Genomic DNA, 24,551 nt, shown 5'->3' on the forward strand with positions numbered 1-24,551 from the left:
AAATCTGCAGCTGAGATTGCACTCAGTGATATAGCCCATGATAATAATAGGAAAAGGAATGTTTACTGTGGACTATCAGGCCCCTTCCTCTTGGCCCAAAAGTTGCAGAGATGCCAGGGCTGCCACCGGTTCACACAGCAGGGCAGGAAGCCCTGCCTGTGCAGGCAGGGGGCCAGGCAGCAGGGGAGGTGTCTTTTGTCTTAGTGAGAGAGGCTGAGATGGAAAAATTGCTTAAGCAGGCTGCACATAAAATAGATTGTGTTTTTCTTAGAACTGGTGGATGTACTAAAGTAACCAAGTAATCTCAAAAGCATATGAAAAGCTCCATGGAACAATGGAAGTGCCAGCAATGGGTGCATTGTATGGGATTTCATCCTACAGACCTGTTCTTGGTGGACAATGCAAGTAAAATACTGGGGAGTGCCACGGTTTTTGTTGTACCTTTGACATCTGACACAACACTGTCATTTTAACATCTGATATCACAGTGGGCACACGTGCATTATCAGCCCCTGAATGTACTTTTAAAATGTTTACCTTGGGGCTGTTGTTTATGCAATCTTGTGCTACCACAGCTGGAGTTCCTGGCTGCTTTTAGAGCTTCTGATGGAATGGCATATCTGTGAATGACATGCTTTGGGGGGATTCTGGGTACTACGCCACCTCCAGCATGCTGCCTGGTCTGGCACCAAGTGCGAGCACAGTGTTAGGGCTTAAAACTTGAAATAATCTAATAAAAAGCTGGAGATTGCAAAACGTTATTGAGCACCCTCCTTTGTCCTGGATGCCATCATATGTTGAGTGTTTAGATTCTCAAATGAGTTACTTAGACTCTCAACAATTTCTGACTTGTCCAAACCTTTTATATAGATGTCATAGCAGTACTGCTGGTGTGCAAAATTGTGGTGGCCCTGGCTCTTTTTCCATTTGCATTTTGTTTAGGAAAATGCAGTGAGCCTTTCAAATGTGAGGTATAACAAATTTCCTTTTTTTTCGGTTTAAATTATTTGCAGATTTATTTATTTATTTATTTATTTATTTATTTATTTAACAGGAAAGGCATCAAATTGCTGAGATTGGGTAGTTGCTTTACATAATACAAATGGATTAGGAAAGGGAAAAAGGTACAAATTAAGACAGTCAGAAGGGGCTCCTATGGACTGAGTCATGGATATATGGGACACATCCCACTGTGGTCAGGCTGCTTGGCTTTGGGTGGGCTCAGAAGTCCGTATATTTCACATACAGCATTGATGCCCCTCGGCAGAGTGCCTAAGGAGGCAAGGCAGGCTGCATCCTCCACCTTGTTTTTCTCAGCTCTGCTGTGTTTTTTCAGAAAGGTTGCCTCTCACTGGGTCTAACCACAATCATCCAGTGGGTGAATGACTGCATGTGAACTCTCTTTCATCTTCTGCACATGCAGCTTTTGCACATACTGGGTGCTGGCACCCTGGCAATGTGAGCATGCTGGTCACTGCAGTGCCCAACTGGATCTTAATTTAATTTAGTTTTTGACTTCTGGAATTTGAAAGATGCTGAAACATTTGGACTTCAAACAAAAATGCCTCCTTGATTAATAATTATTCAGCATTTTTTGTTTGCACTTTTGAAGCTACCAGTAAAGCATGGTGAAGCGGGGCAAAGAGAACAGTCATCCAAAACCTGGGTGATTAGTTGTGGTGCTGGTGCCTCAGGGCTGCAGGTGGTGAGCAGTGAGAGCAACTCCCTGCCAGAGGGGCAGCTTGGGGCAAATGGACTAAGCACCTTGCCTGAAGGACATGATTTTTGGGGACTGACTAATTTAACTTCTTAGGAAATGACTCTTCTATGCTATAAGAAGGTGGTATGACTGCAGCCCGTTTCCCAGTCTTTTCTGAAGAAATCAAGGAAATATAAAAGCTATCAATTTTACATGTCCAAAGATCTCATGGAGAATGTGGGGTGGACTGGGTTCATTGTTCTGCAATAGTACATTCCTCCTTCTCTTCTGCTCAGTGACACCGAGACTCAAAAAAGCCACCCATTTTCTTTAGTTTCCTTTATACTTTCCTTCTGGTATTCTGCTCTGTGAAAACAAATTTTAAAGACTTTGAATTTTAAAAAATCAGATCTCTCTAGCCCTCCCTCCGGAGAGTTCTCAGGATTTTCTCTTTCCATATAGATAATTTTTAGTTACACTTGAATTTCAGTCTTTGCATGTTTATTATGGTATTATAACACAATGTCAGCTAAAGGATATGCATTGTACTGTTTTGTGTAACTACAGGCACATTCTCTGAACATCACATTTCTAGGTTACTCCAAGCATTCACAATATTCCATTCTTTCTAATAAATCTTACATATGTTCCTAACATGGGATCTAAACTTCACTGCAATGCAAATGTTTCCACACTGAGGCATGAATACTATTCCTAATAAGTTTTTTCTAACACAAAAATTAGCTCGTTTCTTTGCACAAGTCTTAATAAAAAGCAATGCAACATTTTAAATGAAAATGTAAATAATCAGAAAGAGAAATATGGATTATTTTTTTCACAGCTTAAGTGTATGTTATTAAAATAAGATTAAATGACATATATCTTGCTATATTTTTTCAATATGCTATTAAAGGATAGGTTTGAATAATAAGGAATTTTTTTCAGCGTTGAAGGAAGGAAGTTTATATTGTGTATTTCTGTGCACATGCATTACTTTCAAAAAGTGAGGTGACTGCTGATAGAACCTGTCAAATATGTTCTCAAATATATATATAACCTGTCAAATATATTCTCAAATGTATATATATGCTTTTGTATTTGGCTTTAGATTTTGACCCATTTTTTAAAAAATTAATCCAAACAGGTATATTTCTAACCAGAAGTGAAATGTAGCGTTTACAGAAGAAATTGCATAGTCCTTCACTCTCATTTAAGTCCACCAATTATTTCAGCAGCACAAGGAAGAAAAACTTTAAATAATGGAGCTGTCATGTCTAAGTATTCTTTTTCTTCCAGAAATGGAGGCCTTGTCTATTTTCAACAGATCACTGAAGTGCTGTGAAATGAAAGGTTTCAAGAACTTTTTGAAAACCTATCATTGTGACCAAACCTGGTTTCTCATACTGGCTTTTTACTGTACTGTGGTGTTTTGTCTCTCATGCTAAAACTCTGAAAAAGAACTCTGTAGAAGTTTTATTACAAAAAATTTCCACTTTTATATGCAGGAATTTCTGAAATCAACACACTGCCTGTTGCTCAGTGTACAGCAGGTCCTCACTTGTTGTTCTAAGATATTCCATAACTGGCACACTCCTTCGGAGAAGTGGGAAATCAGAAAGGTCTATAAAACACTTTTGCTTAAATGTCATCCATTTGAATGCTTATTTTCAGCAGAATTAATTAATAGATAAAATAAAATGAGGGATGTTACTATTGGACTAAATTCTCTAGTATTTTAAAGTGCACAAGTTAAAAGAACCAGTTTAGACTTACCCAGAAATATTGAGATATTTCCAATTCTTCTAATTAAACAAATTCTGAAAAAAAAAAAAAAACAAAACCACAACATTGAAAATGAAATATTTCATTCATCTTTTTTTTCCACACTACATTTGAACTCCGTATTTTGGTATTCTTTTCTCTCTATTTTTCCCCCCATATGAATACCTGGAGACTTTCTGACAACCCAGATATTCATTTTTTATTAATTTAAAAAAAATCATCCTTTCCCATGAGGGAGTTAGCTGAAGTTGTTCCAAAAAACTGTCTCAATAGTATTGATTTTGCACACAATGGCACATTTAGGTTCAGTGGTATCATTACTTGATTAATTAATACCGGAGTAACATCTGAAATCAAAGTTGCATTTCAACTGAGGCTTGTATCTGAGTTGGAACTACTGCCAGCCCATATTGGGGTAACCTGGAATGGCTTTGTGCATTTGGCTTAACAGGAATAAGTGCCTGGGAGAACCTCCTTGCCATTTTTTAAAAGAAGAGCATCTTGTGTTGTTTCATGCCTAATCACCTGCAGGAGCTTACTGTGGGAAGGGATTTGGAAAACCAAGTACATTAAAAAATAAATTATTTTTGGGTTTCATATTTTCTTTCATAAAAACTGCCATGGAGCACAGAAGAGTTATTATTTTTAGAAACCATGAAGTACCTGTAAGAGCTATTGAACAGTCTTGGTCTCTGTTTCTCATACCAGCTAACAGTGGATCTATCTGTCGCTCAAGAGTTTTCTTGGTATTTTCTGATTAAATATTTAAGAATAAAAATCCAAGACTCAATGAATTGAATGGAAGCTTGCTCTTTTACTTCAGTTAGGCATTTCCAGTGATTTATAAATCTTCAGAGGGGAATTCAGATAGAAAGCACCTGTCAGTCCAAGAGCACCATGTGAGTTCAGGCATGAAAGAGTGTATTTTCCAGCTACTGTGCCTTCACAAAGCGGGTATGTGCAGCCTGTACCCATGCTGGCTTTGGGACTGGTGACTCGTCCTGCCCTTCCTACCACTGTACAAACGGGAACTTTCTGCCCCAGGGAAGGGACTAACTATAAGCTGAATTGAAACACGTTAGCAGCTGAAAATTTCCAGATATATTCCTTTGCTTTTTATTCTAAAAAAGAATGTTGGCGATGTCTATCTACCTGGGGAATATCCTTTCCACCATGTCACATCCTTTACAGTAAAAACTATGTTCTGTATTTTTTCCAGTTCTTTTCACACACACACACACACACACAGAGGCACACACAGACACACACGTACGCGCACACACACACGCGCACACACACAAGGGCTTCGTTTTGCTAGCAATGTATTTGGAATGAGAGATAAATTTCCTTCCCTCAAAGGGAAATTTGTATCTTGGAAGATAACACCCATGAAAGTTTCATATTGCTCCAAATATATATTTTTTCACCATCAACTTAATTATTTGTACAAAGAAGTTTTATAGACCATATCATATTACACTGGCCTTTTTCAGAATACTTTTTGCTCCAGTGCCTGAACAGGCATAATGTCAGGTGTTCTTCTCATGCCTTCATTTGTTAAAGCATGCTTAAAGCCAAATATCCTCCACCCTCTATGTTTCTCACTAAATATTGAAAGCACTACTCTGACAGAAAGCCATAGCAAGATATTTTGGCATCTGGAGCAAAATGTGCATGTGAACCATTTCCCCCAATCTCTTCCACCCCTGCAGCCCCCACACGTATCCCTCCTCAGAAGGATTCTTGAATACAAATTCACATGGGGAATCACAGAAGCCTTATCTTTTAATGGAAATGCTTATGAAAAATGTAACTCTTGATTTCATCAAATCGTAGGTCACCCTTTAATGATGCTCAAAGATGTTCTTTGCTATCCCTGAACACCTTACAACACCTAAAATTCTGGTGCAATGCTGGCAATATGACATATGCCATTGATTTAGGATGTGTGGATGGGTTCTTAAATATAAAAATCCTTAGGTCAATATTTAATCAACAGTGTCTTTGAGAATCTGATTTCAGTTAGACTATATATACATGTTTCTTTAGAGTCAAAAAGGGAATTAGAAACACCTATTCATATGTTGATGTGAGAAAGTAGTATAAAGTGGGTTTAAGTTGGCACAAAGACAGAACAACAGCTCTGTCACAGGCAACAGAAGGAAGAGGCCTGCAGGAAAATCCAAGAGGGTGTCATAAGATGCTTTAAAGAACAACTGAAAAACAGGCTGTTAGGAGAAATGGTATGTAAAATGCCTGGTAATGCTGCAGTGAAGTTCATGCCTCTTTATTCCTTGGTTTATAGGTAGTAGAGCAGGAGAAAGACAGCTCGCCTCCCCTCTGGGCTTGTGTGGTGGCAATGACGGATGGTGCCAACAGATGGGTTGAAGGGAGGTTATGAAATTAAAATGAAAACCAGTCTATATCTTTATTTTTTTTACCACTTGAAAAAGATCCTCAAAATAGTGTAACTTTTCCCGGTCTTCTTATTGCTTCATAGTACAATTTCTTTAGTGTGACCCTGCCATACATGCTCAGTATGATTTATTGTTGTGCTAGCAGTCCAACACTTTTAAAAAGCCATCTAGGTAAGTGTGAAATTCTAAAAACCTCCCATTTTCAACTTGCTAAGTGCAATTGCATGTGTGATGGAGAAACTGGCTGAGTTGTTATCTAAATACATGCTATACATGTGGCTCTGCACGTTGGATCTTTGCTGGTGGGGTAGGATTAATTATTTAGATGGAGACCGTCAGCACCTGGAGTACAGAAGAAGCTTGCTGTCATATTCACACCAATGCCTCATTTGTGAAGCCCTTTGATGAGCCCAACAAACTGTACTAGAGGCGTGTTTAAAGGAAAATCTTTTATAAACACATTCAACCTTTATTTTAACTTTCTACCAGTCCTCTGAGGCATTAACATAGTATGTGAGCATGAAACATAAATTAGACTCCAGTTTGATAAAGTAATGAGCAAAGTTTGAAGAGTTCACTTCAGTTCAGGCACGTGGTGAAAAAACTGAAGTTTTGCTCGGATCTTCTCTGAGCAGTCCTGGAATCAAATGGGAAATTTAAAAGGACCTAGTTTATTTTCCTCCTGAGATCTGATACATGCTCTCTTCTCAGCTGCTCTGGGAACAGGAAGTGCTGAAGCACTCAGAAAAGAAAATTAACTATAAAGTATTGAATCTGATTTTTTTGTTTGCTTTCAAGTGGTCGTTTGGATTTGTTTATTCGACCCTAATAAATACACTGCACAACTGTTATGATATTTCTGGAAGAAACTCTTCCTCTTTCAAGAAGAAGGTACTGAAGTGGAGAGATGGTAGCTTTTACACATGCTAGAGAGGATTTGCTTTGCTTCTGTTTTTTTGTTATTCTTCGCCTTTCGGTGGTGTCATTGTAGCAGAATGTCATGGCTCTGGCCAAGCAACTCAGTTCCCTACTAAGGGCATCCACAGTCCAGGAGACACAGCCCTGACCTGAACCATGTTGTAGGTGTGCGTGCTCCCAGCCATGGTCCCTGCTGCTCCTGAACTGGTGTTGAGAACCTCTTGACAGGTAGCAGACCTGCCTTGTTGCCTTATTGGCTTGCTCTTGCCCTCAGGTTCCAGCTCACCTTCCCTGATGGAGCAGCCTGGAATGTCTGTGGACCTTTCATGAGTATATTGAGCCCTTCTACTAACCTCGTTGCTGTATGTTTTCTTGGTTGAGGTGAACTTCAAGGACCAGCAAAGTCAACAAATATTGACTAGCTGTTTTAGCTTTTCAGGTGAAACATCTTATGTTAAGGTCATATGAAAAAGCCAATTTAATTAGCTTTCTAGCATATGCTGTGGCTTTTTTGTGTGTTGCTGTTCTAAAAGTAAACTGGTTTTACTTCATCTCACTCCTGATGAAATACTCAACCCCTTTTTACTCAATATTTAACAGACCATTAGTAAATAAAAGCAGAGAGTCCATCCTCTTCCCCTCATCGGGTCAATTTTATCTCCTGAGAGGCACTTTCCCAGCTCTGTCTTAAAGATGCTGCTTGGTTTCTGCCAGACACTTTAATCACTGTAAGCCCTTTGCGTCGCACCTGTGCTCAGATGCTTGATGCTTCTGCTGCTGTCTCATTTGAAAGTCACTGATAGCTTTAGGCTCAGTCATTCCCATTCACTAATGAGCAGGATGTCAATGGGAATAGTGACAATCCCCACAGTATTGGACAGATTCAGTGGTAAGATTCAAGAGGAAAAGGCTCTGGAGCATTTCTTACAGAGTCATTTCTGGATCACAAAGCCATCTTTTATATCTTTTCTATGTTTTTATCTAAGTGTAATAACTGTTATCTCTTTGGAAGAGAGCACAATCAAATACTGTTTTCCTGCCATATTTAGCAATATTTTACTCACTCTCCTTAATTTTAAGTCTGCAGGAGATGTCTGCATGACTTTGGGATTTTTCCTTATTTTGTTAAATAATCAGATTTTTCCTTCCATACTTTTTGTTTATAGTTGATTTTCATTAGAATTATTTTAAAAGTCTCATGGCATGTGCTAGTGATGGATCTTCTCTTCCCTTAAAGTAACTTTGTGTGTGTCCGCAAAACAAATGTTCCAGTGACAAGTTTTCCTGCTGGATTCCCATGATGTACAATGGACCATAAACACTGTCACTGAGCATTTCTTTTCTCTTCTGTGAAGGGACTGGAGATTCTGTACCAAACTGTGCTGTTGGAAATCAAGGAAGCTTAAAGCAGATGAATCCAGCTGTTCGCAAGGCAAATACAAAAAGATCTACAGCTTTATTGAGGTTGCAACTTCTTATTTTCATGAGGAAGTTCATCTTGTGCACATGCAAAAATGTAATAGATTAGCCCAGAGTAAAAAATGTAGTGTCTCTTTTAGCAGTGGGCATACATAGACATTTTCCAGTTCATGCTTTAAGAAAATTAGGCTCCCAACCACATCAGGATCTCTTGTTTCTCTGTAACACTCTTAGTTGCATTGAGTATTAATAATGAGCTAGGGTATATATGACAGGTCTGTAAAGGCAGGAGATTTGAGTAATGGGATGATCTAGTTGAATTGTCAGCCTCTTATATATTCCTGTATTCTCCCTTTAATTCGAAGTTATTATATTCAACTTTATTAAACTGTTGTCTTGAAGAATTCTCACTGATGAAAATACATGCTTATCAGGTGAATGAAGGAGGGTGGCTATGATCTTATAAGGTCAAATCAGATCCAAGTAATTTGGAATTTGGGCTATAAGAGCTGACACTGCTCTATAGAATCACTGATCACAATGCAGGAGGTTCGAAGCTTTTTAGTTGATGGGTTCCTTGATAGAAAATTTTGTAGCAGACATTTGAGTGAACATACACATAATATGAGGATTAAAGTGAAAAATGTAATACAAACCAGTGTCATTTTTTACTTTCATGATAATTATTTATTATCCGTATTCATTATTCATCACCAAGACAATGTTAACAACATAAGAACGTTCAGTTGTGATATTTTGAAAAATTAAAAAGTTAGCTACTCCTTTGTAAAATACCTTTACGTGCCCATCTCTGTGAGCTTGGGGATAGTCAAAGACATGCCCACTGTGGGCTTCTCCTTGAGCACACAAGGGCACACGTAGACTGTAATACATTTAATGATTAGTTTTAAACAGGATCTATGGAACACGTTTCATTTAGGAGTTTTCATTCATCACCTACAAGCTTACAGTGGTGAGCGTGTAGCAATGTGGTGGAGTGTGAGAAGGGCAAAGACAGGAAAAAGTTACAAAGTCCTTTGCAAGAGTATGGCTATTTTTTCCCTGGGGTGTAATACATAAATAATCTTATTAGTATTATTTTGATAATGAATAATTTATACCATCTTTATTTTGCTCTATTAAGCCCCTGTTGTGTTGTGCTGACACTCCAAGTCACTGTTAGGGTGGAAACAGAAAGAAAAACCTTCAAGAATTTGTAAAATTCTGGTGGCGACAGACTCCTGCCGTTCTTAAGGTAAGAGCCTCTCAACCTCAAGGTTAAGTCCAAATTCTGGTCCTGTCTCATTAAGTACCAATTCTGGTCACATTCCTAAAAGTCTGAACTCAAATTTACTCTGCTGAAATCAAAAGAAAAACTTTGGCTTAAAATTGCTATAAATGGTCATGTTTAAAATTAATACATGTTATGTTTTATATTCCATTCATTTCAGATTTCCCACCTGAGGGAAACTGAATCCCTTTCTCTTTCTTCTGGTTAATGAATTTATTTTAATAATAAGAATAGGGAAGATAAAGAAGCTCTTCTATTTTCTGCAGAATAATTAAAGATGCACTGGGGAGAGGGAAGCATTGTGGAGCCCACTGGCTAAGAGATTCACAAAGAAAATTAAAAACCACAGTTTGAACTTCTAGTCCAATTAATATGCATATATTTTATGACAAAAGGAATAATTCCCACTGGAGAAATCCCTATTTTAGACGATTCATTAGTTTTGCAGAGCTGTTAGGTCCCTGCAGGTATCTAAGCTATTTGAACCTGAAGTCTTTTCCCCTGAGATGGGTAAATTCACTTTGGATTAAATGGTTTTGGTAAGTGGACTGCAGTAAGTACATCCTTTTGAGCTCTTTTACCAAGTCAAGTCCTGAATGGCCTTGTAACATGTGGACAGCAGATCTGTACTGGCTGTGCTGGTGATTTGAGGCCCCTTCCTCAGGGACCCATGTGGTCAGCCCTCTGGCTCTCATTCCCCCTGGTTTTGAAGGGTGTTGCTGAGTGCTCAGTGATGCCAACCAGTGCCCTTGGGAAGGCCCCTGGAACTCTCCTTGGCTTGTTTTGATGCTAGGATTAATAATGGTGAAGTATGGAGCAGCCCTGGTGAACTGACAGAGGGAAAAGGCCTCTCCTCGGTTTTAGGCCTGGTCTTTGCAGATGTCTTTCAGCCAAACACCACACACAGCTGGAAAGGGAGAGCAGAAATGCCTGTTCTGCTGCCTTCTTTGTCTTTCATCAGACACTGACAGAGATACACAGGGAAGCAATGGAATGATTTGAATGTCGTTTTCTGTCCTTGTGCTTTCACTCATCTGTGCAGAACTGCAAAAGAGACCCTCTGAATTGAGCATTAACACCTCTTCAGTGTCCCTTCTTTCATCTGAGTACCAGGTTGCCAGCTGCACCCTCAGAGAGAAGCTGTGAGCTTCGAAGTCTATAACAACTCTCTTCAAATATAAGTGTATAATGATACATGAATCTGAAAGGCTGCATTGTGAATTTGTTAATTTCAGAGTAAATTTGCCTGCCTTGTGGGTAGAAGGAATTAATTTCCCTATTTGCTGGTGTTGAAAATCAAGGATCTGAAATTCAAATGGATGTTTTTTCTACCTTAGTAATAAAGGTTAGTACTTTGCAGCCAGTACTTGCATAGACAATTAACTTTCCTTGGTGTAACATGATACATGAAACAGAAGATGATAGTCCATGCTCCTGGAAAGTTTTTGGCTTTTCTCAGAAAACTTTTCTTTTATTTGTAAGGCAGAGAGATGAAACACACATAAGAAATGTGTTGGCAGTGCTGCAGTCTTGCTATTTTTATATAATCGCTTTCAATGAATCAGATTTTTTGATTATAGAGAATGCACAGATGTATGTACATGTTGCAAAGACTAATCAAGACACTTAAACTAGGCATTTATGTCTTACAGGTTTTTCTCTGTCCAAGACATTAAGGAGCTAGGAGAACCTGGAATACAGCTTGAGATACTTTTCAGCTCATACTCTCACATCTGTGCAGAACTTTGTAGCTCTGAACCAACTCAAAAGTTTCTATAATCCACACGTTGAATAAATAGATGTATGTAGGACTAACCTCTGCTACAGCTTATAAAATGGCTAAATCTCATGTTGCTATATCAGTTTTACATCATATAAAAATCTAACCCTTTGAATTAAAAAAAAAAAAAAATCGCATGTCTATATAGGCTCAAAAAATGTCTTTATAGCATGAGTCTCAGCCTGCAGCTTGATAATGACAAAATATCTCATAATTTAAACCCTCTAAAACATTTGCCACCTATATTGTATGCTTTTTCGTGGTTTAAAGAGCTTCTGTGATTAATACCTGAGCCTTGCTCCATATTATTAAAGATCATTATGTGACAAATTGTCAAAATCTAGTCTAAACTTATTTATAGATTAAATGTAATATTCAAATACTTCTGGTGCAAATTTAGATTTTATTAACAGTGTTGGTCACCTTTAGATATCAGGTAATAACAAAATACATTCTATTTTTACAATTTCATGTTGATGATGTTACTCTGCTGTACAGTAGATGCTGGTAACAAGTCAACACTTGCTAGCCATTGCCAAGCAGATAACACAGATATTTCCTGTTCAGTCAGGGATGTCATTGTGTGGGAACTGCTTATGAGTGCTGGCTTGTGATGCCAATCATTCCTACCACTTTTCAGTCTGGTATTCGAGATGCCTCTCAGAGGCTGGGTCCTGCTGAAGTTTCCCTCATTCTATTTCTGGCTTTTACATTGACTCAGGGACAAGAAAGTTGTTTTTTTCCTGCCCTTCATTAATACTAAGTAGATTTAGTAGTTCAAACCAATTAGTAACTTTTTACTAAAAGTATCTTTTGTCTGGAAACACACACACAGCTGCTCGCTCAGCCCCTTGTCAAGTGGAATAGGGGACAGAATTGAAAAGGAGGAAAGGGAGAAAAAACAAACAAAACAAAAAGCGGATTGAGATAAGAACAGTTTAATAGGACAGCAAAGAAAGAGAAAATAATAACAAAAACAAAAACAATGACAACAGAATATATGAAACAAGTGATGCACAGTGTAAGTGCTTATCACTTGTAACACCAATAACCTGTCCATTTCCAAGCAGTGATATTTGCCCCCCAGTCATTGTATATATACCGAGCGTGATGTTATATGGTAAGGAGTACCCCTTTGGCCAGCCTGGGTGAGCTGTCCTGGCTTTGCTCTCTCCCAGCTTCTTGTGCACCTGCAGCCTTCTCCCTGAAAAGTCCTTGACTTTCTATAAATGTTGCTTGGCAACAACAACAAAAAAATAACATTCTTATAGTAAATTGAAAACGCAGCACTATAGCAGCTACTAGGAAGAAAACTAACCCTATCCCAGCTGTAAACAGGACAGATCCTAAGCCAGACAGTATTTTTTAATAGTGAAGAATTTGGGTGCTTCAGGAGCTGCCAGAAATTTTACTGAAGCCTGAATAGGATCTGATCATTAACTGGAAATGAATTTTTGCATTATTCTCAAGAAAGCAGTGGGAGATGCCAGGGGATTGATAGAGTCAGGCAGGATGGTCTGCCAGGGTCTGAGGTATGTGTGGGAGATTCCCACTCCTCCCAGACCACAGAATCTGGCTGGATGGGCATTCGCACTCCTCCCTGTGCCACCATCACCACAAGGCAGGATCCTGGCACAGGGACATTTTCCATCTGGGTGTGAACGGACATAGCTTGTGCAGAAAATAGAACTGAGTAGAAATTTTTATCACAGTGTTTAACCGAGGGCAAAATGCTTTTCTTGTAAAACTGAAGATTTCTCCAGTGAAATACTGACTTCTTTGAAAGATTTTCTTTTCCATTAAAAAAACAAACCAAACCAAGCCAAACCAACCAACCAAGCAATCAACAAAAACCAACAACAACAAAAAAAAACCCAAACCAAAACAACAACAAAAAAGGAAAGTATTTTCTTTTAAATATTCTGGAGAATATCCTAAGTTTTGAGTATACCCAAGATAATTTCTGCTATTCACTCTAAAATACTGATAACATTGTTTTTATTGCCATAGATAGTTTAATGTACTTTCACGTTCATTCTTCTATAATGCAAACCCATGTAAACTGTGTAGGGATGCACTGAGTAAAGGAAACTAAAGAAAAATTGGAAATGGTAGTACAAACAAATGATGTGTGACATCATGACACAGTTCAGAAATCAGAAAATGAGGAATAGTAAATTACATAACTGGATTAAAAATAGTGTGATGTTTCCATACTTTGAAAACCAAGTTTTGCAGTATTTCTATTTTGCGACATTTTTTCAGAGTTTTTAGAACTTTTTTCCTGGTACAAAGCCAAGTGTTAAAATGTTCATATGGATTCACTGTTTTAAGAAACAAATGGTTAGCAGCTTAGAAGTGCCACCATAATTACTAAACTGGCTTTGTATTATGCTGATGTGAGAGCTATTCCCTTGGATACTATACAGCCAAATGTTCAAGCATCTTCAATTACACTTAATGGCCCAGGGCTTTCTGACTCTTCCTGGCAACCCTGGTGTTTGAGTGAAGAGATGAAGCAGTAGGTTACACCAGTCTAATTTGGGAGCAATGTCATTCTGAGTAACACTGGGGACAAGACTGTTTCTATGGCATTTTGGCACAATTCATCTTTTGTCAGGAAAGCTGAGTGTTGGTGCTGAAGCTAGCACAGGATGTTATGCCTGGGTGACAAGCCAAGTGCAAGGACCTGCATGTGTGTCAGGGCAATCCCAAGGACAGGCTGGGCAGAAAATGGAGTAAAAGCAGGCCTGAGGAGAAAGACTTGGGTGTGTTTGTTTATGAGAAGCTCAGTATGACTCAGCAATATGTGCTTGCAGCTCAGAAAGCCACCCATGTCCTGGCCTGCATCAAAAGAAGCGTGACCAGGAGGTCGAGGGAGGTGATTCTGGCCCTCTAAATTGCACTGGTGAGACCCCACCTAGAGTCTTGTGTTCAGCTCTGGGGACCCCAACAGAAGAAAGACTTTATCCTGCTCGAACGAGTCCAGAGGAGGGACATGAAGATGATTAGAGGGTTGGAACACCTCTCCTATGAGGACAGGCTGAGAGAGCTGAGGCTGTTCAGCCTGGAGAAGGGAAGGTTCCAGGAAAACCTTTTGGCAGCCTTCTAGTACCAAAAGGGGGCCTACAAAAAAAGCTCAAGAGGAGCTTTTGCAAGGGTTAATGCCTTTAAACTGAAATAGGGTAGAATTATATTAGATACAAAGAAGAAATTCTTCACTATGAGGGCGGTGAGACACTGGAACAGGCTGCCCAGAGAAGTCATGGATGCCCGATCCCTGGAAGTGTTCAAGGCCAGTTTGGATGGGGTTTTGAACAACCTCTTTTAGTGGAAGATGTCCTTGTCCATAGCAGGGAGTTTGGAACTAGATGCTCTTTAACGCCCCTTCCAATCCAAACTATTCTATGATTCTATTAATTCGGTCCGTTTGTCAGTGTAGTTCCCACGCCTCTCGCACGACAGCATACCCACCATGTGCTGCTTTGGGGTTGCTGCTGCCCAGCTGCCTTTGGCCTAACAGCAGTGTGGTAGGTATTGATCGTGTTCATTTCTCCCAGCCTCAAGTTCATGGTGGGATCTTTGTTCCTTGACATTCAATTTCTTCTGTGTTTTCTGTCACGCTGCATGGAACATGACTGCTGGCAGCCCATGGTGAGAACGTTGCACCATATTTTAACAAGTGCTTATTTACATGCCGTGAGCACATCATCCCTATTAAACCCCATGGAGGAGGGGTAGAGGTTTTCTGTGTCATTTTAGATAATTGGAATAATTCAGCAGTTCAAAAAGGCTCAAAAATATTCTTGCTGTTCAATGGAATTCTTTGTGTCCATTTTCACATCCACACATCTGAGTGGGAAGAAAACTATTTCATTCTGATTCAGAATAATTTACCTGTCACTATGCCTATCTCACACTTGAATAATAAAACCAGGGTTCAGAGTGGAATGTAAGTAGGGGGTTGTTGCAAATGAAGCCATTAATTCAACAACAAAAAGGGGAATACAATATTTTTTTTTCTTGCTAGAATCTTGCAGCACATAAAACCAGAGAGAATGAGAGAACAGATAGTTCTGTGTGCCTTTACCTAATGTTACTTTCTGACATCATTGCTTTTTTCCTTGCAAACAAAACCCATCAAAGAAGAAAAGCAAAGTTAAATGCAAGAGAATTAATGTCTACCTAGCCAATCAGTTACAGACTTTTCAGGTAGTTATGAGAAAGTACAATATGATAATAAAAGAAGCATTAGCTTGCATTTATATAAAGAAAACAAATTTTGCTGGAACAATTATATTGTGTTGCAGCAAGCACTTGGAGAGAAGTTGACAGTAACACCTGAAAGTAAGCAAAGAAGACAACAGCTAATTGCAGATGTAGGAGGAAAGTGACAGGCTAGCAGGAGTTCTGTCTCTGCTCTCTGGGTGTTTGAGATTTGTGTTGGGTCAGGCCATTCCAGGGCTGCCTGAGCACAGAGTGGTTCAGAGTAACATTTCTAAGGAGGTGTTGTGTTATTGTCACCATCTTTGTAAGCAAAGACATTTTGAAACTCTTTGATGCTGGTCTAATTCAGCCTTCACTTGTGCATGATGAAACTAGTGCACAGAGATTTTTGCCTGTTTCTACATGCTCTGAATCTGATCATGAAGCTCACAGAGTTTCAATTTCTGTCATTACTAATGCTTTGTGTGCTTTTTTTTTTTCCAATTCATGGTACCTGAAATAATAAGAGACCTGTTGCAGCCCACCAAAACAGTGTTCGGTGTCTCATGTCCTCCAGGAACATTACTGGAAGTGGTGTGCAGAGAGGCACTCCTAGCACTGACTTATCCATAGCATCTCTCTGGAGGAAATTGTTCCCAACAGTACATTTTAGATTCGCTTTGGAGAACACTGGTGTGGAAGACCGGGGATCAGAAACTGAGAATGACAATAGAAAAAACAGCTAACCTGTTTGTCTTACTGACAGTCCCCTTTAACGGTTCACATCCTCCACTGAACTGATGTCTTGCGTGCCGTGCATAGAAAACTCTTATTTTGGGTTCCAGCATTGGCCTTTCAGTTTTTTCCCCTTGCATCACGTTTGAGTAAAGATTTATCTTTCCCTTGGTGACTCTGTCAGAAATAGCAGACCTCAGTTCTGATTTAAAAAGCTGCAGTAAAGCCTCTGACCAGCTCCTACCTTTCTGCTGACCAGACATCAAGACCTAATGCTACAGCCTATCGACAAGAAATGATATCTGTGTGGGAACAGTATGGCAGCATTCATAGCTACAATAGTGGACTGTGCCAAGGAACTAACATTTTCCTCATCAGGGGTTGCTCGTAGAACAGTTGTTTTCCCAACTGCTTCTTGTGAACAACCACTTTAAACTCACTGTGTTTTGGAGAGCACAAGAGAATGCTCTAAAGTTGGAGCAGGCTTTTGTAATGAAATAGCTGAAAAGACTCTTGTAAGTGGGAGCATTTAGATGTGTATGACAGGATCTCAACTGAGAAATAGAGCAAAGTCTTTCAAGAAATTTCTCCAGAATTTTCTGCTTTAACTAGATGGAGGATGCAAGGAGATGTAAGCATTTGTCAAGAAGTGATTGAGTGTGGACACCATAGGCCCCCTGATGCAAGAGACACAGGCTTAGCACAGGAACTTTGGGCATGCAGCATTTGTGCATTGAAGAAAGGACAATTTTGTGATGGCTTGGGAGAGGGTTTTTGATCACACCCCCAATTTTTATTACTGTAAGGAAAACAAAACATATTTAGGTTGCTGTTTCTTAAAATGTCTAGTACAATTATAGGTGCTTACCCAAAAAACAATGCCAATGTTTTCTTTGATTTATTCTCACAACAAGGGTAGACAATTGTTTCTCTGAATGGGAACTGTCAACTTCAGCTTCAGGTGCCATAGCACAAAAAAACCCCCGTGGGTAAATCATTGATGTGAACAAGGCAGCTGATCTGCCAATGACATTTAACCAAGCCCACTGGATAAACAAGCCGGTATATTGCCCCTACTCTACTGCAGTGCTATTGTTATATATGTATTTGTTCCAGCCACTGGTTCAGCTAGGTTATTTGCAAGAAACAGGTTCTCATTTTTCTCAGTACAATGGAGCTGAACATTGCCATAACAGTTCCTGCTCAGTTTTGTACTAGTGTTGTATAATGTCATCTTTATTCGTTTATACATGTGTATAATACAATAGCAGTCACTGAGGCAGTAAGAGGAGATAGCAAACAAATATTTTACATTTGCTGCTCTCTTCAAAAATATAATTGTAGAAGTAGGAAAAGGTAGCACCTGAATGCTGACAGCTCAATATAATTTGTTTTAAAATTGCTTTTATTTTTCCAAAAGTGTATTCATTTCCTACATGTTGTGTGGATAATGTGAGCTTTACATGACGCTTCAGCAGCCTGGAAATGCAGTACACTGTGGAAAAATACTAACTCTCTGCGCCTCATTAGCGCAGGTAGCTAGATGCCCATTCAGTGTTCAGTGTGACATTTTGTTAATGATGCCAGAAGCTTTCTGTATTTTAAGTTGTATATTTTTTCCCAGTACATTTTTTAAAGTACCCTTTATTTTCTGACAAAGTACGGCAAGAGAAACTGGAAATAATGGTTAGCAGCTTATGGAAAATAACTTGTCAAAATGTCCTTCGTGTGATTCTTAGGAGTCTTAAAGTTGTGATCACAAAGATATTTTGATGAACACAGAGCTCGTGCATATAAGGCTGGAGAGTTGGGCGGGTAATAACCTAATGAAATTTAACAAGGGAAAGTGTAGAGTCCTGCATCTGGGCAGGAACAACCCCAGGTTCCAGTATAGGTTGGGAAATTACATATTAGAGAGCAGCGTAGGGGAAAGGGACCTGGGGGTCCTGGTGGACAACACGATGACCATGAGCCAGCACTGTGCCCTTGTGGCCAGGAAGGCCAATGGCATCCTGGGGTGTATTAGAAGGGGGGTGGTTAGTAGATTGAGAGAGGTCCTCCTTCCCCTCTACTCCGCCCTGGTGAGACCACATCTGGAATATTGTGTCCAGTTCTGGGCCCCTCAGTTCAAGAAGGACAGGGAACTGCTGGACAGGGTCCAGCGTAGGGCAACGAAGATGATTAAGGGAGTGGAGCACCTCCCTTATGAAGAAAGGCTGAAGGAGCTGGGTCTATTGGTTTGGAGAAGAGGAGACTAAGGGGAGACCTTATTAATGTTTATAAATATATAAAGGGTGAGTGCCATGAGGATGGAGCCAGGCTCTTCTCGGTGGCAAACAATGATAGGACAAGGGGTAATGGGATCAAGCTGGAACACAAGAGGTTCCACTTAAATTTGAGAAAAAACTTCTTCTCAGTAAGGGTGACAGAGCACTGGAACAGGCTGCCCAGGGAGGTTGTGGAGTCTCCTTCTCTGGAGACATTCAAAACCTGCCTGGACATGTTCCTGTGCGACCTCACTTAGGCGTTCCTGCTCCAGCAGGGGGACTGGACTAGATGATCTTTTGAGGTCTCTTCCAATCCCAAACATACTGTGATACTGTGATAAATGTGAAATACAGCTGGGTTTGGTTTAGATATTCATTGGTTATTTATTCAGATCTTCAGTACTGACTTACTTGAAAAAGGTGTCTGTTCCTCTGTTTTCTAGCCCTAGGGTTAATTTGACTCTTGAGAGACATGTAGTAGAAACCACAAGACAAGGGCACATTAATGCCTTTAAAGAATATGCTGCTGTCAGCAAATATCTAGTAATTACTGTTGTTAGACCAGTTATATACATCAGGCAATATTCTTTGCAGAAGTATGGACTATTGGAAATCTACATCCTACTCACTAATAGAATAATACAACAGTAAAATCCAGGAGGTGAAAATGTAAAAGAGATATGAAATCCCTATTAGAAAATGGGATCTGTTTGCCTGCTGAATAGTTTTACTATTACTGCAATAGAAGCTTTTGCTATTTCTGCTGCTCTGCTGGTAAGAGCTTTTGTTAGTGCCGTTTATCAATTATTTACCAAATCTGCAGACTTCTGAAACACCATTTTCCAAAATTCACGGGGATTTCGGGGCTGCTGTTCTAATTTTAACTAAGGCCTCAAGTGCTGCCACTGTGACCTAAGTGTTGTGTTGAAGGCAACTTTGAGGGAAAAAAAGCCCCTTCACAGAGGATTAACTGGTAGTACAGAAAGTTCAGATAAGTAGATTTTGCACAGCAATACAAAAGCATGTTGATGAAGGACAGCTTCCTTGTGTAACGACCTTTGTATTTGAATGGAGATGTGCATGATGATGCACAAAATGCTCAAAAGCCTCTCTGCCTTTAAGTTTACAGAGGGGTGGCTGTGACAAGTTTTTAATAGTTTCCATACATTATAAAAATTCCAAACTATTTGTAACAAAGACATGACCAGAGTATTTCCAGTGAAAAGAAGTGCTACTGAAGGCACAATTATGTGCAAGCTGAAATACTTTTCTAAAGCAAGCACCATTTTGGTCTGGTTTTGGATCAGGAACACTGAGATTTGCAGCTGGATGGGAAAAAAGGGTTGTGCTTTATTATCCCCATGTATCTTATAGAAATGAAGCAATGGACCCTGAGAGAGACTCTGGCCTGTTCTTGTACAGGGGCATGATCAGTCTCAGAGGAAGGTCTTGTGTTAGCAACATCAGATTAAAAACTACTGTTTCATGAAAACGCTTACAGGCAGAAATGAATCTGAAATGAATGGGTCTCTGCCTCTGAACAGGAACAGGCTTCTCCAGTTGACCTCTGGGATTAAGCAAAGACAATACTCCTACAAAAGAGCTCTTATAGATCACAGATCCCAAAGCACTATCCAGATTCACAGCATGATATTTGGTGATACAAAATATCACCATGAAGGAACTAGTTTGCATGTGAAGGTACCAATGCTTATTCATGAAAGAAGTGATCACAGAATCACTTAATATTAGGGAATGGAAGGGACCTCAAAAGATCATCTAGTCCAATCTCACCGGCAGAGCAGGAACACCTAGATGAAATTACATAGGAATGTGTCCAGGAGGGTTTTGAATGTCTCCAGAGAAGGAGATCCCACAGTCTCCCTGGGCAGCCTGTTCCAGTGTTCTGTCACCCTCACCGTGAAGAAGTTTCTTCTCATATTTAAGTGCAACCTCCTGTGTTCCAGTTTGTACCCATTACCTGTTGTCCTATCACTGGTTGCCACCAAGAAGAGCCTGGCTCCATCCTCGTGACACTCACCCCTGACATATTTATAAATGTTAATGAGGTCACCCCTCAGTCTCCTGTTCTCCAAACTAAAGAGACCCAGCTCCCTCAGCCTTTCCTCATAAGGGAGGAGCACCGCTCCCTTAATCATCTTTGTTGCCCTGTGCTGGACTCTCTCCAGCAGTTCCTTGTCCTTCTCAAACTGCGGGGCCCAGAACTGGACACAGTATTCCAGATGTGGTCTCACCAGAGTGGAGTAGAAGGAGAGGAGAACCTCTCTCGACCTACTAAACAACCCACTTCTAATACACACCAGGATGCCATCGGCCTTCCTGGCCACAAGGGCACAGTTCTGGCTCATGGTCGTCTTGCTGTCCACCAGGACCCCCAGGTCCCTTTCCCCTATGCTGCTCCCAACAGATTGTTCTCCAACTTTTACCGGAAGCTGGAGTTGTCCCTGTCCATATGTAAGACTCTACACTTGCCCTTGTTATATTTCATTAAATTTTTCCCTGCCCAACTCTCTAGCCTGTCCAGGTCTCGCTGGATGGGAGCACAGCCTTCTGGCATGTCAGCCACTCCTCCCAGCTTTGTGTCATCAGCAAACTTGCTGACAGTGCACGTTATTCCCTCATCCAAGTAACTGATGAACATATTGAACAGTACTGGTCCGAGTACCAACCTTCGAGGCACTCCACTAGATACAGGCCTCCAACTAGACTCTGTCCCATTGACCATGACTCTCTGGCTTCTTTCTTTCAGCCAGTTCGCAGTCCACCTCACTAGCCGATCATCCAGACCGCACTCCCTCAGTTTAGCTGTGAGGATGCTGTGAGAGACTGTGTCAGATGTTTTACTGAAATCAAGATAGACCACATCCACTGCTTTACTATCATCTATCCACCTGTTTATGTCCTCATAAAGGCTATGAGGTTGGTTAAGCATGACTTCCCCTTGTTGAAGACATGTGGACTGCCCCTAATGACCTTCTTATCCTTGATATGCCTTAAGATGGTGCCAAGGATAAGTTTTTCCATCACCTTTCTGGGGATGGAAGTGAGGCTGACCAGTGTGTAGTTATCCAGGTACTCCTTCTTGCCCTTTTTGAAGACTGGAGTGACCTTTGCTTTCCTCCAGTCCTCAGGCACCTCTCCTGTTTCCCACGACTTAGCAAAGATGATGGAGAGTGCCCTAGCAATGACTTCAGCCAGCTCCCTCAGCACCCATGGGTGCATCCCTTCTGGACCCATGGATTTATGGATGTCCAGATTGCTTAATTGGCCCCTAACCCTCTCCTTATCAACTGAGGCAAACTCCTCCATTGTCCTGACTTCCTCTGGGGCTTCAGGAGTACAGGGCTCCTCAGGACAGCCTCAAGCACTACAGACAGAGAAGGCATTCAGTAACTCTGCCTTCTCTGTATCTTCTGTCACCAGGGCACCCACCTCATTCATCAGTGGGCCTACATTGCCTCTGGTGTTAGTTTCATCTGTCATGTGTTTGAAGACACTCTTTCTGTTGTCCTCTTGGAAGGTTTAATGCTAAGGAGGCCTTAGCTTTCCTAGTTGCCTCCCTGCGTCCTCTGACAACAAACAGCCTTATGTTCTTCTCAAGTGGCCAGCCCCTTCTTCCATGATCTGTAAACTCTTCTCTTCCACTTGAGTTTGCCCAGCAGTTCTCTGTTTAACCAAACAGGTCTCCTGGCTCCCTTCCTTGACTTCCTACTTGCTGGGATGCCCTGATCCTGAGCTTGGAAGAAGCGGTCCTTGAATGCTAACCAGCTATCTTGGGCCCCTTTACCTTCAAGTACCCTTGCCCCTGGGATTCCCCCTAACAATTGCTTGAAAAGGCCAAAGCTGGCCGTACTGAAGTCCAGGGTTGCAATTCTGCTTGGTATTCTGTTCCTGCCACAGGAGATCCTGAACTCCACCATCTCATGGTTGCTGCAGCTAAGGCAGCCCTCAACCTTTACCAATTCTAACAGACCCTTCTTGTTAGTGAGGATGAGATCCAGCAGCACTCCTCTCCTAGTTGGCTCATCCACCATTTGCATCAGGAAGTTATTATCATCAATGCACTGGAGGAACCTCCTGGACTGTGGCTGGCTGGCTGAGTAGTCCTTCCAGCAAACATCAGGGTGGTTAAAATCCTGCACAACAACCAGGGCCTGTGACTGCGAGGCTGCTCTCAGCTGCCTGTAGAAGGCCTCATCAACTTCCTCACCGTGATCTGGTGGCCTGTAATAGACACCCACAACAGTATCACCCCTGGCAGGCTGCCCCTTGTTTCTCACCCACAGACTCTCAACTTACTCCTCATCTGCCCCTGGACAGTACTCAAAACATTGTAGTTGCTCTGATCTCCCTCTGTTGAATGTTGAGTATCTTTAATGATGAGTTACTCTGTTATTTTTTTGAGGGACATACCTTTAGGCCAGAACCTAGACAGTATGTTGTCGAAAGTGAAGTTAATGAACTATTCATCTGCATTTCATCAAGTAAATTACTTATTTTAAGGAATATTTCTAGGGAATTGTTACCTATCACAATCATTAGTAAGAGTTTGTATAATCAAAATAAATAAATCCAGATGCTACAAGGACTCCTCATCCCTGTCTTTGGTATTTTACTGTAGCTTTATTTTTAAATCACTCTGAATTCATTGCATAACCATACAACATGGCAATGAAGTTCTGGTTTCCTCTGTCCATCTCATTTTAATTTTTAATTGTGTTAGTTTCTGAAGTGCTAAGAAGTATTTAAATAGAGGTGGGACCCAGATGGAGTATTGAGATCTACATCTGAAGTCTTAACATACTAGCCTTAAGAGTATCTTGGCATCTTGGCATTTGGTGAGGAAATAAAAAAAACCCTCAACCTCTCCTCTCACTCATTAGTATAAAATTAAAATGTTAAATCTCCTCTCATGCATCCAGCTGCACCAGTAAGTGAAAAAGTGTTAATAAGGAAGAGTATTGAGCAGGGTGACTTTTCTAGCTGTGAAAAACAGGATGTATTTATGCATCATTTCCCAATGTAGTTCTAGAGAAGGAGTAGGTAGCAAAACGACCATATGTTAAAAAAAGAGCTGTGAGATCTTGCATGGCATAATGACAAGTGTGGGAAGGCATATTTATTAGAAAAAAAAAAAAAAAAAAGTGAGTAAATGTTCATGGAAAAGGGTGGATTAGAATTTTTTTTTGTCTTGGTTTCTCTCTGGAGCCATTTCCTTCTGAAAAACAAGGTGTCATTTGTCTCATTGGATTTTCTAACTGTGTTGGACTTGGCTTCAAGAGGGAGTTATTGGTAGGTCACTCACAACATAGGTAAACCTGCTGGAAAAAATTGGCAGTACTTCTTCTGAGTCAGTAATGCGACTGATTCACTCCTAAGCATTATCATTTTCGTCTCGCTACTGGAAAGGAGGATTGGCATGACAGCGTGCTGTGAATGCAGAGTTATGAATGCAACTTCAGACTGTGTCATAATGTGAATTCCTATCAGAGGGCAAACAAAAGTGACTTTCTTGCATGAATCGTGGAAGTGAAAGCCTCAGTTTTTAGTGACACAAATGGATAGAGGTTTAATCTTGAGCAGCATTATTAACCTGTGTGAAATGACTTTGCTATCCTATTCCTATTCCCTGGGAAGACTTCATACATCTTTGGCAATCATGGAAAGAGGTGAAAGCATAAATGATAGCAGGCAACGGGCAATGCAGAGGGCTGGTCTGAGGAACTGTGAGGTATTACTAAGCTAATCTGTACAAGTTTTCATTGCAGTTGCCTGTGTCCTCCTGCCTTTGGATGTAAATGTCGATATATGCCTTCTGTTTCTTTTCCACTCTCTGTTTATCACAAACATTATAATTCTAGGAGGGTAAATTCTTTTGCCTGCCTTAAGACAGTAAAACAATTATATAGCAAACTGTGCTTATTCATTGACAAAACACCAGAACCCAAACCTAGTTAGTGTACCAGCTAACTCAATTCAGCAGAAGATGCAAACCTATTTATACAGAATTATATTT

General features: G+C 40.4%; 2 long non-coding RNA genes across 5 annotated transcripts in view; one reads left to right on the forward strand and one right to left on the reverse strand.

Annotated features, from left to right (window-relative positions):
• The window catches only part of LOC110357399 (uncharacterized), a 174,888-nt gene that overhangs the window by 115,329 nt on the left and 35,008 nt on the right, over window positions 1–24,551 (forward strand). For 2 of the 3 annotated variants that reach the window (XR_010468802.1, XR_010468801.1), the window contains 2 exons: window positions 8,172–8,280; window positions 9,380–9,490. The exons of the other annotated variant lie outside the window; for it this stretch is intronic. This is a non-coding gene — a long non-coding RNA (uncharacterized LOC110357399). The remainder of the gene's footprint in view (window positions 1–8,171; window positions 8,281–9,379; window positions 9,491–24,551) is intronic. 3 annotated transcript variants of the gene reach the window in all.
• The window catches only part of LOC110357400 (uncharacterized), a 72,866-nt gene continuing 49,313 nt past the window's right edge, over window positions 999–24,551 (reverse strand). For both annotated transcript variants that reach the window (XR_002411037.2, XR_010468800.1), the window contains 2 exons: window positions 3,473–3,516; window positions 999–2,065 (listed from right to left, as the gene is read on the reverse strand). This is a non-coding gene — a long non-coding RNA (uncharacterized LOC110357400). The remainder of the gene's footprint in view (window positions 2,066–3,472; window positions 3,517–24,551) is intronic.

Source organism: Columba livia, chromosome Z (assembly GCF_036013475.1).
Source record: "Columba livia isolate bColLiv1 breed racing homer chromosome Z, bColLiv1.pat.W.v2, whole genome shotgun sequence".
Lineage (NCBI taxonomy): Eukaryota > Metazoa > Chordata > Aves > Columbiformes > Columbidae > Columba > Columba livia.